Source organism: Talpa europaea (assembly GCF_964194135.1).
Source record: "Talpa europaea genome assembly, chromosome: 1".
Taxonomy (NCBI): Eukaryota; Metazoa; Chordata; class Mammalia; order Eulipotyphla; family Talpidae; genus Talpa; species Talpa europaea.
The window spans coordinates 38,097,097-38,111,550 of record NC_140073.1 but is presented as its reverse complement, the minus strand read 5'-3'; the positions used below and the strand labels follow the sequence as shown (position 1 = coordinate 38,111,550).

Below are 14,454 nucleotides of genomic sequence, written 5' to 3'. Positions count from 1 at the left end.
AATAGATCCCAAACTCACTCCCTCTACCTCCAACTTGCACAGAAGCATAATCAGTACACACTCCAGATCTTTAAGAATTAAAACAAAAGTTTTAACTTCAGAAGGTGTGTTAATTAAAATCCCAGTTGATTTATCACTTTGCTGGTAAGGGAAATGGAATGACAAAATTATCGATTTCTCCAGTCTCTGTGTATTTGTGTCGATGAGTGTCTGCGTCTGTGGATATGAACTCATCCGAGCGTGTCTGTATTATCTGCGTGTCCCTGTCTGGGTGTCTGGCTGTGCGTTTACGCATCTCTACCTGCGCAAATACTTGAATCAATGCGTGTTTACAGGTCTTGCGTCAGATAAACTCTATGATTAAAAAGGGATCGAGCAGGAGCTGTGTGTGGGCTGCGCTTCGTGACTCAATTTCAAAGAAGATTATAGAGAGACGGGGGAAAATAGCTTTAGAGTGGAGAAATCTGACAAACACCACTTTAACCAAGTGATCAGAGTTAACCTGACCGCTGATAAGTCGTGCTGGTAGCACATACTCCGATGTGATGAGATAAAAGGGGCCTTCTCTGGGGATGTGGGTGGTATGTACCCTGATTTGATGTGGGACCCTTCCCCATGGCATTTTTCCCAAAACACATAACCTCAGTCCCATGCTGGAAAAGGATCAGGAACCCAAAGACAGGCAAATTCTACAGTACACTTCCCCAGTACCCCTCAAAACTGCAGGGACAGTTTTCAGAAGACTGAAACCCCATCAAAGACCAGAGGGGACTAGGGAGATGTGGCAACTGAATCTAATAGGACATCCTAGGTGGTATCCTAAGACAGAAATTGACATTCATGGGAAAAACTTGTGAACTCCCCACAAAGCCTGGGATTTGGTGACTAGTAACAGGCTAATGCCCATTGCTTAGTGGTGACAAATATACTGCGCTCGTGTAAGACACGAAAAACTGGGGGAACTGGGTGTGGGATCTATGAGGAATCTCTGTGCTATCACTGTAAATCTCAACCTATGCAAACATTTTTAAACTTTCTTTAAAAACAAAATGGGGTCTAGGGAAGGAACCAGAATCCAAATGCCCAGTCCGAGGGCTCCTCAGGGCATCCCTCAGATGGAAATCCAGTTCAACAAGACTTGCACATTCAGGGGTTAATCCCCCAAGTTGATGAAGGCACGGTGGGAGGGCTGGTTCAAATACTCAATCTTTGTGACCTAAGGCAAATGGCCACTGCTGCTTTCTTTCACTTTTCTGTAATTTTCATTGAAATGAAAAATGAACTAATAATAATATTGAGCTGCAGTTTGGTAGATTTTCATAAGATCCATATACCTGTATATACAGGAACCAGACAAAGAAATAGAATATTTCTGCACCCCAGGAGCCCCCTGGGTCCCTTTCACTCTCCAACCAGTATACCTAGTATCCTGGCTTTTAACAACTTACATTAGTCTTTTGAGGAAATGTCTTGACTTCAATTTCCTCATCTATAAAACCAAGGCAGTAATAGAACCTTCCACACCAGATTGTGGAAGAATTAAATTAAGTGGTAAATATGAAGAGCATAGGACACTGCCTGGCCCTGAGGACGTGCTCAGAAATGTTAGCTCCCTTTGTAAGTGCTTTACAAGAATTATTTGACTTAGTCCTCAGGACAATTGCCTGAGTTAGGTCTTATTATTGTACCCATTTTACAGATAAGGAAACTGAGGTCAGAGAAGCAAAACCACTTGGGCAAAAAGGAGCAACAACAAAATGGAAACCCTGGTCTCTCTGACTCCAGAGTGAGCTCTGAACCGCTATGCTTTGCTCTTCCTGCTTTATTGCAGTAGAGGAGCAGAGAGCAAGACAGGGCAGCCACAACATGAGGAGGCGAGCAGGATCATTTTGCTAGGCAAGCACTTCAGGGACTTGTTGTGAGCAACAGGAAGATGGAGGAAAGCTTTGAGACACTGACCTGCTGAAAGCTCTGGGTAGAAGGTGAACCAGGACCACAGGCTCCACAGATGTAATTGCTGTTTTCAGGCCAAAACCACTTTTGGCTGAGCCACCCGCCAGGGTGACAGCCTCTGAAATGAGGACAGACAGGGGTGCCTGCAAGCAGTATCTGGTTTTCTTTAAGAATGAGCTTAAAATAACTGACTTCTAGAGATTGTTTAAACAGATACCTCCTCTTTCTCCCCAAGCAACCAGCAAACACACTGAGAAGACTAAACCGAGCAGATTAGTAAATCCACAGCTCCTGTCTCCTCTCAACCCCACTCAGGGGTTAATCCCCAGAACCATCAGCCAGGCACATCCCTCTCAGAGCCAAGGCCAACTCTGGCCAGGTCGGGAGGGGGGTCAGGAGTTCTGGTGCCCAGCAGGTGGAGGGCAAAATGAGTAGGCAGCTGAGGACATCTCTATCCTTTTTCCCTGTCTGGCCTGGCCCAGCACGCTGAGCGGCTGAGCTGCAACCTGACCACTGGGATAATCATGCAATTGTGTTTAGCTAAAAAAAAAATTGAGAACTGAATGAGAAACAGTTCTGAAGGCACATGGAAAGAAAATATAGACAAGTCACCAGTAATAATAGCTAACGTTTATTGAGCCCTTAGAGTGCCTTAAGGACTGTGAGCATGTCATGCATGATTACATGCTCAATAATCTGATTAGGGGCACACTGTTATCGTCTCCATTGTGCAGACGAAACATGAAGATGCAGATTTCCATGATTTAAGAGAGTCAGAACTCCATGCAGGCAGGCTGTTTCCAGACTGACTGCCTACGGGCCACACTACCCAGCTTCTCCACCCATCTCCTCCACCAGACTTTGACATATCCTCAAAGGCAGGTGCTGTCTGATTTATCTCAGCATCACTGTCCTCAGCACAAGGGCTGACACTCAGTGGGTTTCAATAAATCCTTAACTGAATCACTTAACCCACAGATTGCCCAGGAAACACGGGGTGAAGCCTTGCATGCCAGCTGAACATATTTCCTGAACTTGCATTGGAAACCCCTGCAGTCACCCCACTCTCTGCTTTGGGACTGCACTTCAGGAGAGGCCGATTGTGTCTTAAATTGGGATGTCAAAGAACCCATGGGTAAAAGTGTGAGAGTTGGGCATGTAACTCGACTCCATGAAAGATGTGACACTAAAGTGTTTTGTTTTAATAGGTCTTACAAAATGTCAGTAGAGCCCAAGAGACCTTTAGGACAGGCACTTTGTGAGCCAAAGCAACCTCTGTTTGGGGAGCGCCTTCAGCAGCCCTTGCCCCACTTCCGGTCTGCTCTGCACTAGCGGGCACTGGCTTGCTGTCAAAGGACAGATGAGGTCTGTAGATGAGGCAAGGGTGTGTGGACTGGAGCCTGGGGAAGTGGCTAAAGGGAGATCAGAGATCCCAGAGGAGATGGCTGTCACGCAAGGTGGCAGTAACCAACGTAAAAGAACCTTAACCAGCTGGATAAGGTTTAAACATTAAGCAGTGTCTCCCAGGCAAATCCTGGTCCAAAAAAAAAAAACAGTATTTAACATGCACAATAGGTTAAAAGCAGATAATTTCCATGAAAAAGTAGAGTTTAAATAAGTGCCACGTGATTGTTCATGCAGGAGGCAGGAATGTAACTGCCACTTTGAACATGTTCTCAGGGTGGAGCCAATTGTGAACGAGACTTGAGTAAACACTTTGAGTTGGTGGGAGAATCAGCCAGGCTAAAATAAGGGCACAGGTTACCCCAGACCCAGGAAACAGAGTGTGCAAAGGCCTCAGGCGAGCATGCCTGCTTGGCTAGGGAAACAGTTTGGAGATGAGAGTAGCTATATGGAGAGAGCCAGGGAAAGATGAGCTGGAGGTGAGCCAGGGAAAAGATTCTGGGGGATCATTTAGGGCCTTGGGGGCCACTGCAAGCACCGTGGGTTTCAATCTGAGTAAACAGAATAATTCTTGTAGTCATCCGGGAATCTTGTCACCAAGAGTCAGCTGGGTCCACCTGCCCTTACCTGGGAGCCTCTCTCATGAAGGGTTTTATAAAAAATCAACACACAGATTAATTTAGAATAACTTAACCTCTGCTATGCAGTGAATGATAAACTGTTTACTAAACAGTTAATTTAAGCATAATCATTTATGCAACAAATTATAAATAATGTACAGTATGTTAGTGCATTACATTCCAACCCCTCACACCAGAAAAACCCCAGCAAATTGTGACTACAGGCAACATTGCTTTTCTGATCTTGTTCAAATCTTCCAGTGTTTTCTTCGCCCTGCTTTGGATCTGTTTCTGAATCCTTCACTGAGCTGCATCAGCACCGGCCTTTTCTGTGCGCCGGGCTTTTGTGTAAGGAGCAGACAGTGGTCTCTCACCAAACCAGGTCCACACGTGAAGTGTGCAGCCTTCCCCAGAGAAGGCTGTTGGAGAGTTCAGAAATCAAGGCTGACCTGTCCATGCCTGCTACACCAGGAAGTGGGCTCTCTACGGGCACTGCAAGATGCCCCCTGTGTCCACCTAGCCGCCTTCCCTCTGTGTTTCCTGCTGTCCCCTTCACCGCCCTCTGCTCCAAGCTGTGGCCCTGGCATTTTCAGATCATTCCCCAGAAATGTCCATTTTCATTATTCATCCTACCCTTTGATATGTGTGTTCCAGAACATGTTCTGTTCATCAATTAAACTGTTCAGAGTAACTTGGTAAGAGAACTGATGCTACATTTTCTATATTCCCGGGAGAGCTGACCCACCGACTCACCTCAAAGCTAGTAACTGGGAGTCATTGTGGAGGGGGCAGGAACAGGAGCCCTCCCCACTCACTTTGTCCCATCCATCTCTCTAGGCTATTGCTTCCCATCAGTCAAATGGGGGGGCTTGAAGGGAGGGCAGACATTTCATCACTCTAACATGTTAATTTTTTTTCAAATCTAGCATAGTTCCAAATACACTCTAAAGGAAACTACTTATGGAGGTACATTTACATGCCAGGCACATATCAAGTTCTTACATGTACAACACTTATCCTCCATTCACTGCGACACTATTGTCCACATTTTACAGAGGAGAGCACACAGGAGTTCTGGTAGTGCGTCAATGGCAGAGCCAAGATCTCAATCCAGTTCTGCCGGATTCAAAGCCTGTGCTCTCACCACCTCCTGATCCCTCCAGCCTAATGGACTGTGCTGCTGCTTCTGTTTCAGAAAACCAAGGAACACGAATTTGGCTCCAGGTAACTATTTCCAGTGCAATGAGCCAATGTGTACATTTGACAGCTGCCTCTTCTCTGATGACTCAGAGCCTGTCTTATTAACTCTGGCATTTCAGATGCCCTCAGAGAGAGAAAGGACACTATTAATACTCCCTGGCCTTTCATTAACTCGTGAATGACTCATTTTCTAACCTCTGAAAAGCAGGCATGTGTGCACATGGATTCTCATTACGTGTATGAGGATACTGACAGCCAGAGCACCTGGCGAGGAGCCCTCGCCTGCCCTTGTCCCACTTCTACCTCTTCTAGCAGTGTGTCATTTAAACACTTACCCTCTCTGAGCCTCAGGTCCCGGGACCTGCTTCCCCCCTCGTTCTGAGCCATTGTTTCACCCACAATGAGCTCTTCCAGTCCTTCTGCTGCACTTCCAGCTGCCCAGACTTTGCACATGCAAGTACCTTGCCCCCACCTTTTCCTCCACCTTGCTGATACCTGCACATCCTTGAAATCTTGCCCTAGATGTCTCTTCTGCAGGCGTTTCTCCAACTCCTAGATGAACTTGTGTCCCAAGTGTCCCTGTGCCTTGTCATTCCCCCATTATCATGACAACTCTCCACTGCTACCTCTTTGAGTCGAGTCTGCTTTGTTCACTAGACTGTAAGCAGGGCAGGGCTGGTGTCTGTCCTGTCCTCCCCCCATGCTACCCCTAGCCCTGAAGGGGCGCAGTGACTATCTACAGAACTGAGTGCCGTGTTAAGATCTATCAAACAGAAATAACCACCACCTGGACAGCCATATTCTTCTGTCATGAGGCTCAGGGGAGCTGAAATCCACCAGTGTTATTGCTGACGTCTATTCAGGCTGGGTCCTGCACGCTGTCGTGTGGACGGCCTCACACGGATCACTCTGGTAGTTCTCACTGTGACATGTGAGAAGGGGACTGATCTTATTTTTACAGATAAGGAACCTGAAGGTTGGAGAGGGTAAGTGAACTCTCTGAGGGCACCCAGCTTTTCAGTGGCAAAGCATAGCTCTGAACCTGGCCCAAAGGACTCAAGACATCATGTTCTTTAATGCTACTGTTAGCTGCTTAATAAAAGTCTGTGCTCCGTTCGGATAGTATGTTGTGCTTGTCAGGTAAAGATGATAAATGCATTTTCACACACACACACACACACACACACACACTCTCAGCTTCAGCGCGTCCTCGAGCATTGTAGCCATAATATGAGACTTGATGTACAGACTTATAAGAGGTCGGCTTTGTCTGTCCCTTTCCACTCTCCTCCTCACTGTATGGAAAGTGCTTTCATTCGCCAAAGTGGAACTTTTCGGGGAATGCACAGATCTAAGCGTGACTTACCATCCAGGGCTCTGCAAGAGGCAGGTGAGAGTACAGACGTCTCCACTAGAGGGTTTCCAAGAGCCTATCTACACAGTCACAGGCGTGACTCATTCAAGTCACAGGAGACTCCGCAGTCACGACTCGCTCTCCATCCGCCTCCAGCCCTCCCTCCCTGCTAACTCCGGTCCTTCACTACACTCTCCGCCCCCACACATCACGCTCTGACCAAGGGGTCTCTGACCCCAGAGGTGGGCGGACTCCAGAGGCAAGAGATCCTTCACTTTGGGCTGCACTGGCGGAGCTGCCCTCTAAAAGGGCCCCCAGATGCAGAGGCCAGGAGAAAGAGCCCCCCAGGTACCAAGCCTCAGCGCCAGCAGGGGCTGGGAACCAACCTGAGCCCCAAGTCCTGGTGTTTTCTGTGTGCCTGCTCAGACCAGCCTGTTCTAGCCTACAAAACTGACCAGGAGAAAAATCCCAGCTCTCCAAGAGTGCAGCCCTGACCCCGAATAGGCAAGAAGCCACAAATCCAATCTGGTAATAATTTTAACAGTAGCTCATGTGTTGCATTCCAGCAATGAGCCAGGTGGTGTCTATCCTCTCTTAATAGTATCTCCTTTACTCCTCCCCGCCCACCCCATGAAAAAAGACAGCCGCCCCCTTTGACAGAGGAGGACAACTCAGTGGTCAATCCATCACTCAGACTCAGCCTTCAGAGTCCAGAGTCTCTGCTTTTATCAGCGACACACCACACTGCCACTCTGCTGCCGGCAGGACAGTCCAGGGCCACGGGAGGCAGAGGACTTGACTTTGCCTGGGAATATATACACCAAGGGAATGACATTAGCCCCGGCGCCTGGAGGAGAGGAGTGGGCCAGCGTGACAAGGGCAAAAGGAACTTCACATATGTGTGAAAAGGCATCAAAGTGGTCAGACAGGAAGTCTCATTCGACTCAAACGCTGGGGGACTTATACAGAAGTGGCTGGAAGGGGGTCTAAGGAGAGAGATGGGGACCACGTGATCAAAGACCTTGATTGCCACAATTAGGACCCGGATTTAATTTCCAACTGGAGCCACCGAAACCATCTGGGAGCAGGGCAGTGACATAACTAAGCAGAGTTAGTAGAAAATGAACCATTGCAGGGTTAAATACTAGACAAGAGCGTGACCTGTCAGGAGGTGGTGGTGATACAACAGAGGGAGCAAGGTGGACTGAGACAGTGACAGTATGGGATGAGAAGTGACAGTATGGGATGAGTGACAGTATGGGATGAGAAGAAGTGAAGACCAGGGAGGGAGGTGAGAGGGCATGGGGGTGGAGGAGAGAAGAAAGCCAGGCTGAACCCTGTGCCTAGGCTGAGATGACTGTCCCCTTCAGGGAGAAATTAGCTTTCATTTTGCTTGGTTTTGGAGTGAGGCACTATGACAAGTGGGGTACACAAGGCCACAGCAGGAGCAAGGCCCAGGAGCTGCAGAGAGGTCCATCTAAGAGCCCCCAGCTTTCCAAGGGAGGAGACCAGGCCCCATGAACCCCGCATGGCCCCGTCACCAGCCTGTCCACTCCCAGCCGCGGTCACTGTGCCGCCACATAATGAGCTGCTCTTCTCAATTTTGGAGTCTAGGGACTGCAATTCATTAAAGTTTGGACTGTGTTAGCACTGAGCATCCCATAATTGCACAGCTCGCCTGACTCTCTGTCATTAGCTCTGGTTCTCTGGGCTCCACCTCTCCTATTGGATTTGCTGATTGACCCCAACATGAAAAGCCTGGTTTGGCCCTGTGATGGGGGCCCTGCTGCCCCTGTGCCTCAAAACTCCCAGAGTTCAGCCAGCCTCAGTCATAAACTTCGAGCGGCCATCTCCTGAAATCCCTTTGCAAGTACAGGCGACTGATCTGATTACTCACACAGAGGAATGGAATTGAAAATCGAGGTCAAAGTAGATGGCCTGGCAATGAGTCACATTCCCTTCGTGGTGGAAAACCACCACAAACAAGAGCCTCTAAGGTTGCTGACCAAAGAGCCAGAGAGGCAGAGGCCAAGACCAAGGTTGGATTTCCTGGGTGTCCACGGTGAACTGGAATCTGAGCCTGATGCTATAAAGATTACCCCCATGCCTGCGGGGCAGAAGTGCATCCCAGACAGTGGAAAGAGCTCCCAGAAGCCCTGCCCAGCTCTCAGCAGAGTCCTGAGAAACAGATACCAACTCCCCAAGTGACCCCCCCCCCACTTTGTTCACTGATGGCAGCTTTCCTGGACATCTGGAAGGAGGTGACCAAGGCTCCAAATCTGGGCTTTCTGGAGTCTGGCAGATTCCTAACACAAAGCCAGATGTAACCACAGACATCGCCACATACCAAGCTGCTGGTCCAATGATTTTTTTTTTTTTTTTTTATAGACTAGAATTATCCAGGGTGGAGTTGCGGTAGAGAAGAAGCATAGCATAGTCTCATATCAAGGAATAGCAGTATGAAACAATGTCCTCCCAAAAATAAATCTAAAATCAGAGGGCATTTACTACCCACACAGTAAGGAGGGATGATCACTAACAATAGAGCACGTCTGGATGCCAAGCATGGTCTCCGCCAGCCTCCACAGTGGTTTAGTGGTTAGGGATTTCATCCCCACTTGACAGATGAAGAAACTGAGGCTTAGAGCCATTATCTAATTCATCTAAGAGATCACCACTAGTGAGGATTTTAAAAAGCTAATATTAATTAATTATTACATTCTGATACAGTGCTAAGGGCTTGATTCAACCTTCATTGCTCGCTTAACTCTCAAAATAATCCATGAGATTGGTAGGTTACCTAACTTGGCCAAGGCCACACGGTGGATAGTGAAAATAAGAATACAGGTCACCTGAGACCAGTCTTGCTCTTAACTATTATGCTGCGTTCTTTGATGGTCTTCAGTCACTGAGTTAATGGCCAAACCCTCAGATGCACTGCATGGCTTTCTGCTATGCCAAAGTGCCCTTACGTGACATATCAATGTGTTTTAAAGCTTGAGATCATTTAAAGACATGCCATGTCTAGTCATTTTTCAAACCCTTGCCTCATTTCTTTCTGGGAAAGGATTGGGCATGTGTTGCTTAAATTCAGAACAGCACTGGGGGCCCACTGGCCCCCTCCGTTCAGATCTCAGTCACGTTTGCCCCAGAAGTACAGCCAGAGCAGGAAGCCAGGGACAGGGTACTGGGGAGCGACCCCTCAGGACTTGCAGCGAAGGGTTCTCCCACTGCCCCCCACTTGCCTTGTCCTCCCTCTGCTCTTGCATCCCAGCTACAAAGTGAACACTAAACTTCTTTATGCTTTTCACAGAAAGGAATGAGAAGAGCTTGTTTTGGGGCAATGGCGTTGCTTTCCCTAGCCTGAGGCACTACAGTGAGATATTTTTGACTAGAAAAGGGAACAGATTATCCAAAACTCATGCATAGATTCCTAGAATATTGGAGCTGGAAGGGTCCCTGGGGAAACTTTTGCCTACCTTCTGGCTATCAGATGAAGAAACTAAAGCTCAAAGAGATAAAAGGAAAGGGTTGTCCAAGAACACACAGTGGGTTCGTGCAGAGCCAGAGCTAGGGAGGCAAGGACAGTGAAGGGAGGTGGAGGGAGGGGGAGAAGGGAGGGCGGGGGGAGGGAGAAGGGGGGCAGACCTGCCTCTGGTTCCCAGTTCACGCTCCCCACTGCTCTGTGCTCTGATGCAAGAGATTTAATGATGAAATGGAAAAGACTTTTTTCCAGTGAACTTTAAGCCAGAGACTAAAAATATTTCTGATATACTATTCTTTAGGAGGAAAAAAAAGTCTCTCCAACTCTCTGACTCCATCAACCAATTAAACCTTTGGCTTCCTCTCAAAAAGAGTATTTAAATTAATCAAAATGAAACTCTAATTTACCCTTTTCCTCCAAGCAGCAGTTTTCTACTAAAAAGAATGAGAGTGGTATGCTGGGGACAGAGAAATGTCTTGGAGAAAAGAATAAAATCTACTGAATTTCTCAGTCACCCGAGACTCCTCAACCATTTGTCATTCACTCAGCAAGTATTTATGAAATGTTTATTCATTCAGTAACCCCATACCAAGCTCCTACTGTATGCATTCTAATCACAGTGAGGGGCACAAATATGAATCAGGTGTGAATTCAGCCTTTAGGACTTTTCACTATCAAGTTTCATTGATACCATTTATTAATGTGGGAAGACAACATTTATATAAATCATTGCCATCCTACCCACGGCTGGCCCAAAGTAAGTTCTTAGTCCTAGTAAGCCTCATTCCAATGAATAAATGAATGGATGATTTTGATGTCTATTACAGTTCAGTGCTAACGAGAATCCACTGGGGCTAAGACAGAGTTTCTAGGATTTAACTGGAAGTTGGGCGCAAGGATAAGCTGCAGAAAGAAAGTCCAATGATTGGACATCGAGGATTAGAAGTGCTCCATCCTGCTCCAGAGGGCTCAGTTCCCTGTCTTATCATGAATGCATAAATGAGTTTTGAGGAAACTTCCAGCAACAGCATTTGATACCTCTATGATCCTGGTTCCTGGTATTTCATGGGAATTTAAAAACAACTTCTCTTCTTAAAAAAAATAACTATTGAATCACTGTCCCTCTGCCTTTACAAGGTCATGCCCTTTGTTTCTGTGGATTTCTCATGGGAGATGGGAGAAGGGAGGGAATCTGATTCCAGCTTTGATTGACCTTCTTTTCAGTTAAAACGACAGAAAAAAATGTCTAATCATCCCCCTGACAATTACACGTCTGCACATTTCACCACAGGCAAGGACAGCAGCCCAACAGCAGAAAACTGGCCACAGACCGGGAATGCACACACGCAAGGTATTATCTGCTTGCAGACAGGCTGGCCCGTGACGGCCCCCATGAGTCAGGGGCACCAGGAGGCTCCTCACTAGCAGGCCAGGGCGGATGCAGGAGGTGGCTGCCACCAGCTACTCTGCACCCACCCCTGGCTCTTCTCTGACTCCAAGCTGCACAGAAACCGTGTAAGGAGAATGCTTCACTCACAAGGAGAGGTCTCAGACGAAGCTGTGTACCTGCAGCAAATCCAAGTCTGATGTAGTGACTCATGAAATTAGTTCCAGGAGGGAAGGGACCATGCCAGCTTCTGTCACCAACATGTCCTGAAGCCCATAAGCACCAGACAAGACACATGATAGCACTCAGTGCATATTTGTAGAGGAATGCTGGTGAATGCCCCCACGGACACTGCATGAAAGACAGACTGCAGAGAGTACTGGCCAGCTCTCGACTCCAAGCACCATCTGGAGACGAGTATCCAAGCTCTGTTCCTCATCAGCTCTGTCTACAGGAAAGTCACACCCCCCCCCAAACCTCAGTTTCCTCATAAGTTGGAAGTCGGGGCTTGCCACCTGAGGAAAGGACTTATTGCCTCAACTGTCAGTCCCTCCAGATAATGTCTCAGAGGCACTTCAACTGAGGTCGCACCTGCCTCAAGCTGCCCACTCTAATGGCAGGACAGGTGGGACATAAAGATGCTGGCTGCTATGGCCAATGAACGACAGCTCTGATTCCTTCCTCTCCCTTCCACAGGTGTTGATCCCAAAGGCGCTCCCTAGGAACCACCCCAAACTCTGAACTCCATCTCAAAGGTTGTGGGTGACCTCTCATTTGCAAAATAGAGCTGAGTATACATGTGGGCTGTTGCGCAGACTGGGTTATTGTATAAGAAGCACTCAGTTCAGAGGAGGAGGGAGAGGGATCAGAGGGAGGGAGGGAGGGAGGAGCACAGGGGACTGAGGTGATGGTGCACGGGTGCATTGGGGAAGGAAATTCTATGGGGACTACACCAGAGGGGGTGGGGGGAAGCAAATATTGTTTTAAAATGAACAATGATGTGAAAAATAAAAAATTAAAAAATAAAGCACTCATTTCAGCAAGTGCTGGATGAGACTGAACCAAATCTGTTTGGGAGTTAAGAAAACCAGATCACTGATCAGTATCCCCACCTTTCCTGTCAGGAACCCAGAAAAAAAAATGTCAAGGTGTCCAGACTGATCTGTGGGTAAGAGAAGTAGTAGAAAGGAAAGAAGGCAGGGAGCGGGGGAACATCTGGACATGGCCCTATGCGCGCCCCTCAGACTGGCCTCCAACTCACCCAGCAGGAATCTAGCCACAGAGAAGGTGAAATCAAAGGACCGGGTATTAGGGTCCCTGTAGAAAATGAGGCTGTCTGATGGTGGAGGGCACAGCCTGAGCATGTGCAGATGGGGGCCACCTTGTTGACCACCATGGTTAAATTCCAGCACCACGCCCTAGTCTAGAGCCAACAGAAGCCTCAGTACCCCTGGATGCAAAGATGGGAGCTCAGAGAACAAGAAGATAAATATCTCCTGCTAGCCAGAGAGCTGATCTCCTGCCCCCCTCTACTCCTACCAATAAGCCCTTGAACCTCCAGGGAAGTACTTGGGTCCCAATTTGTAATAGCAAGTGTTTTCACTGATGAGGATGATAGGGAAGGTTTTGTCCATGTTATTGTGATGGCCTAGGGGACAGTGGGCTGTGCACCATGAAGTGTCCCGGGCTCTAGAGAGGCCTTCTTCTAGGACCCCAGCACTAACACAACCTTTTAAAACAACAGTTGCTGCTCCCCTGTCATAAAAGATAAAACTGATGCTTGTACAGTTTATGCAGCAGCCGAGGTGACATGATTAATAAAAAGCAGAGAGGGGTTGAGCAGCTCCAATTCTAAAACCTATATGCTTTCAACCACTTATGCCCACATTAAAGTTTCCAAGAGTAGGATTTTGTTTTTTGGCTCATTTATTTGATTATTTTTAATTATGAAAGCTTCTCAGGAGATTCAGATTCAATTACAGTTGAGAACCCTGTCTCATCCCTCTTGTTGCCCACATCCATTCAGCGTGGGATCCCAGCCCAGGTGCCCCCTGCCCTTCACTCCTTCAAAAACCCACATCTAGAAAAGGTCCTTCTGATGTTATTTACTCATAAGAGTCTCAAACAAGGGTCTAACCCATATGATTCACCCAAGGGGGCTGGATGGTTCCACGCAAGCGGACTGAATTTATTTTGTACACTGAAGTGAACAATGGTACTACAGAGTGAAATTCAGTTTCAGTAAAACACAACAGAAAGAAGTCAATTATCCAGCATTAATTATTTATCTGTGGACAATAACCACGGTGTTATTCCCCACTAGAAGCACTTCTGCAGCTTGGAACAAGCGGAAAGGAGAGGTGACTGCTATTGTCTGTCCATAATGCAACATCAGATTGGACAAATTAACCCCTCTGACATCCTGTAAATACACTTAAGCTTTCTCTGTGAACTTGGCCCGTGCACATGGCCCGGAACACACATGCCTAATAGGCCAGTAGCTTATATTCCAGTAATGTTCGAGGTAGGCCTGCCTGGCAATGCCAGACTGTGACCATGTTAAAGGACCTTTTCTCTGCAGCCCTCCCTGTCCTATCAGAATTGTAAGACTGAAGACATTCTAAACATTTTCTCAAGTGGCAGTGTCCATGGCCATCCAGATCTCTCAGAGTCATGTTATTCTAGGGTTTTCCTCTCAAGGTATTTGCTGCACAGTACCACTTAAAAACCATCTTCTGCCTCCAAAGAATAATTATCTGATTTCTAACTCATTTTTATGAAATTTCATTTTTTTTTTGATCTTTAAAACTTCTGTGGAGGTTGGAAATGGGAGAGACAGATCAGTGATTCCCAGAGGCTAAAAGAGTGCCAGGAACTGATTAACTCGGTCCTAGACTATCTAGTCTAGGGACCTATTCTGCATCTGACGAAGTTAACACCAACTGAGCCATTCTTTTGTGCACGCAGGTGCTTTATACATAATCTTTATAAATGCCCATGGTGACCCAGAGGTGGAAACACAAATGTCTCCATTCCACAGATGAAGAAACTG

The 14,454-nt window shown here is 47.3% G+C and overlaps 1 protein-coding gene across 2 annotated transcripts in view; it reads right to left on the bottom strand.

Annotated features, from left to right (window-relative positions):
- INSC (INSC spindle orientation adaptor protein) overlaps positions 1 to 14,454 on the bottom strand; it is a gene marked incomplete at both ends in the record, with an annotated part of 110,301 nt that overhangs the window by 66,558 nt on the left and 29,289 nt on the right. The window lies entirely within an intron of this gene.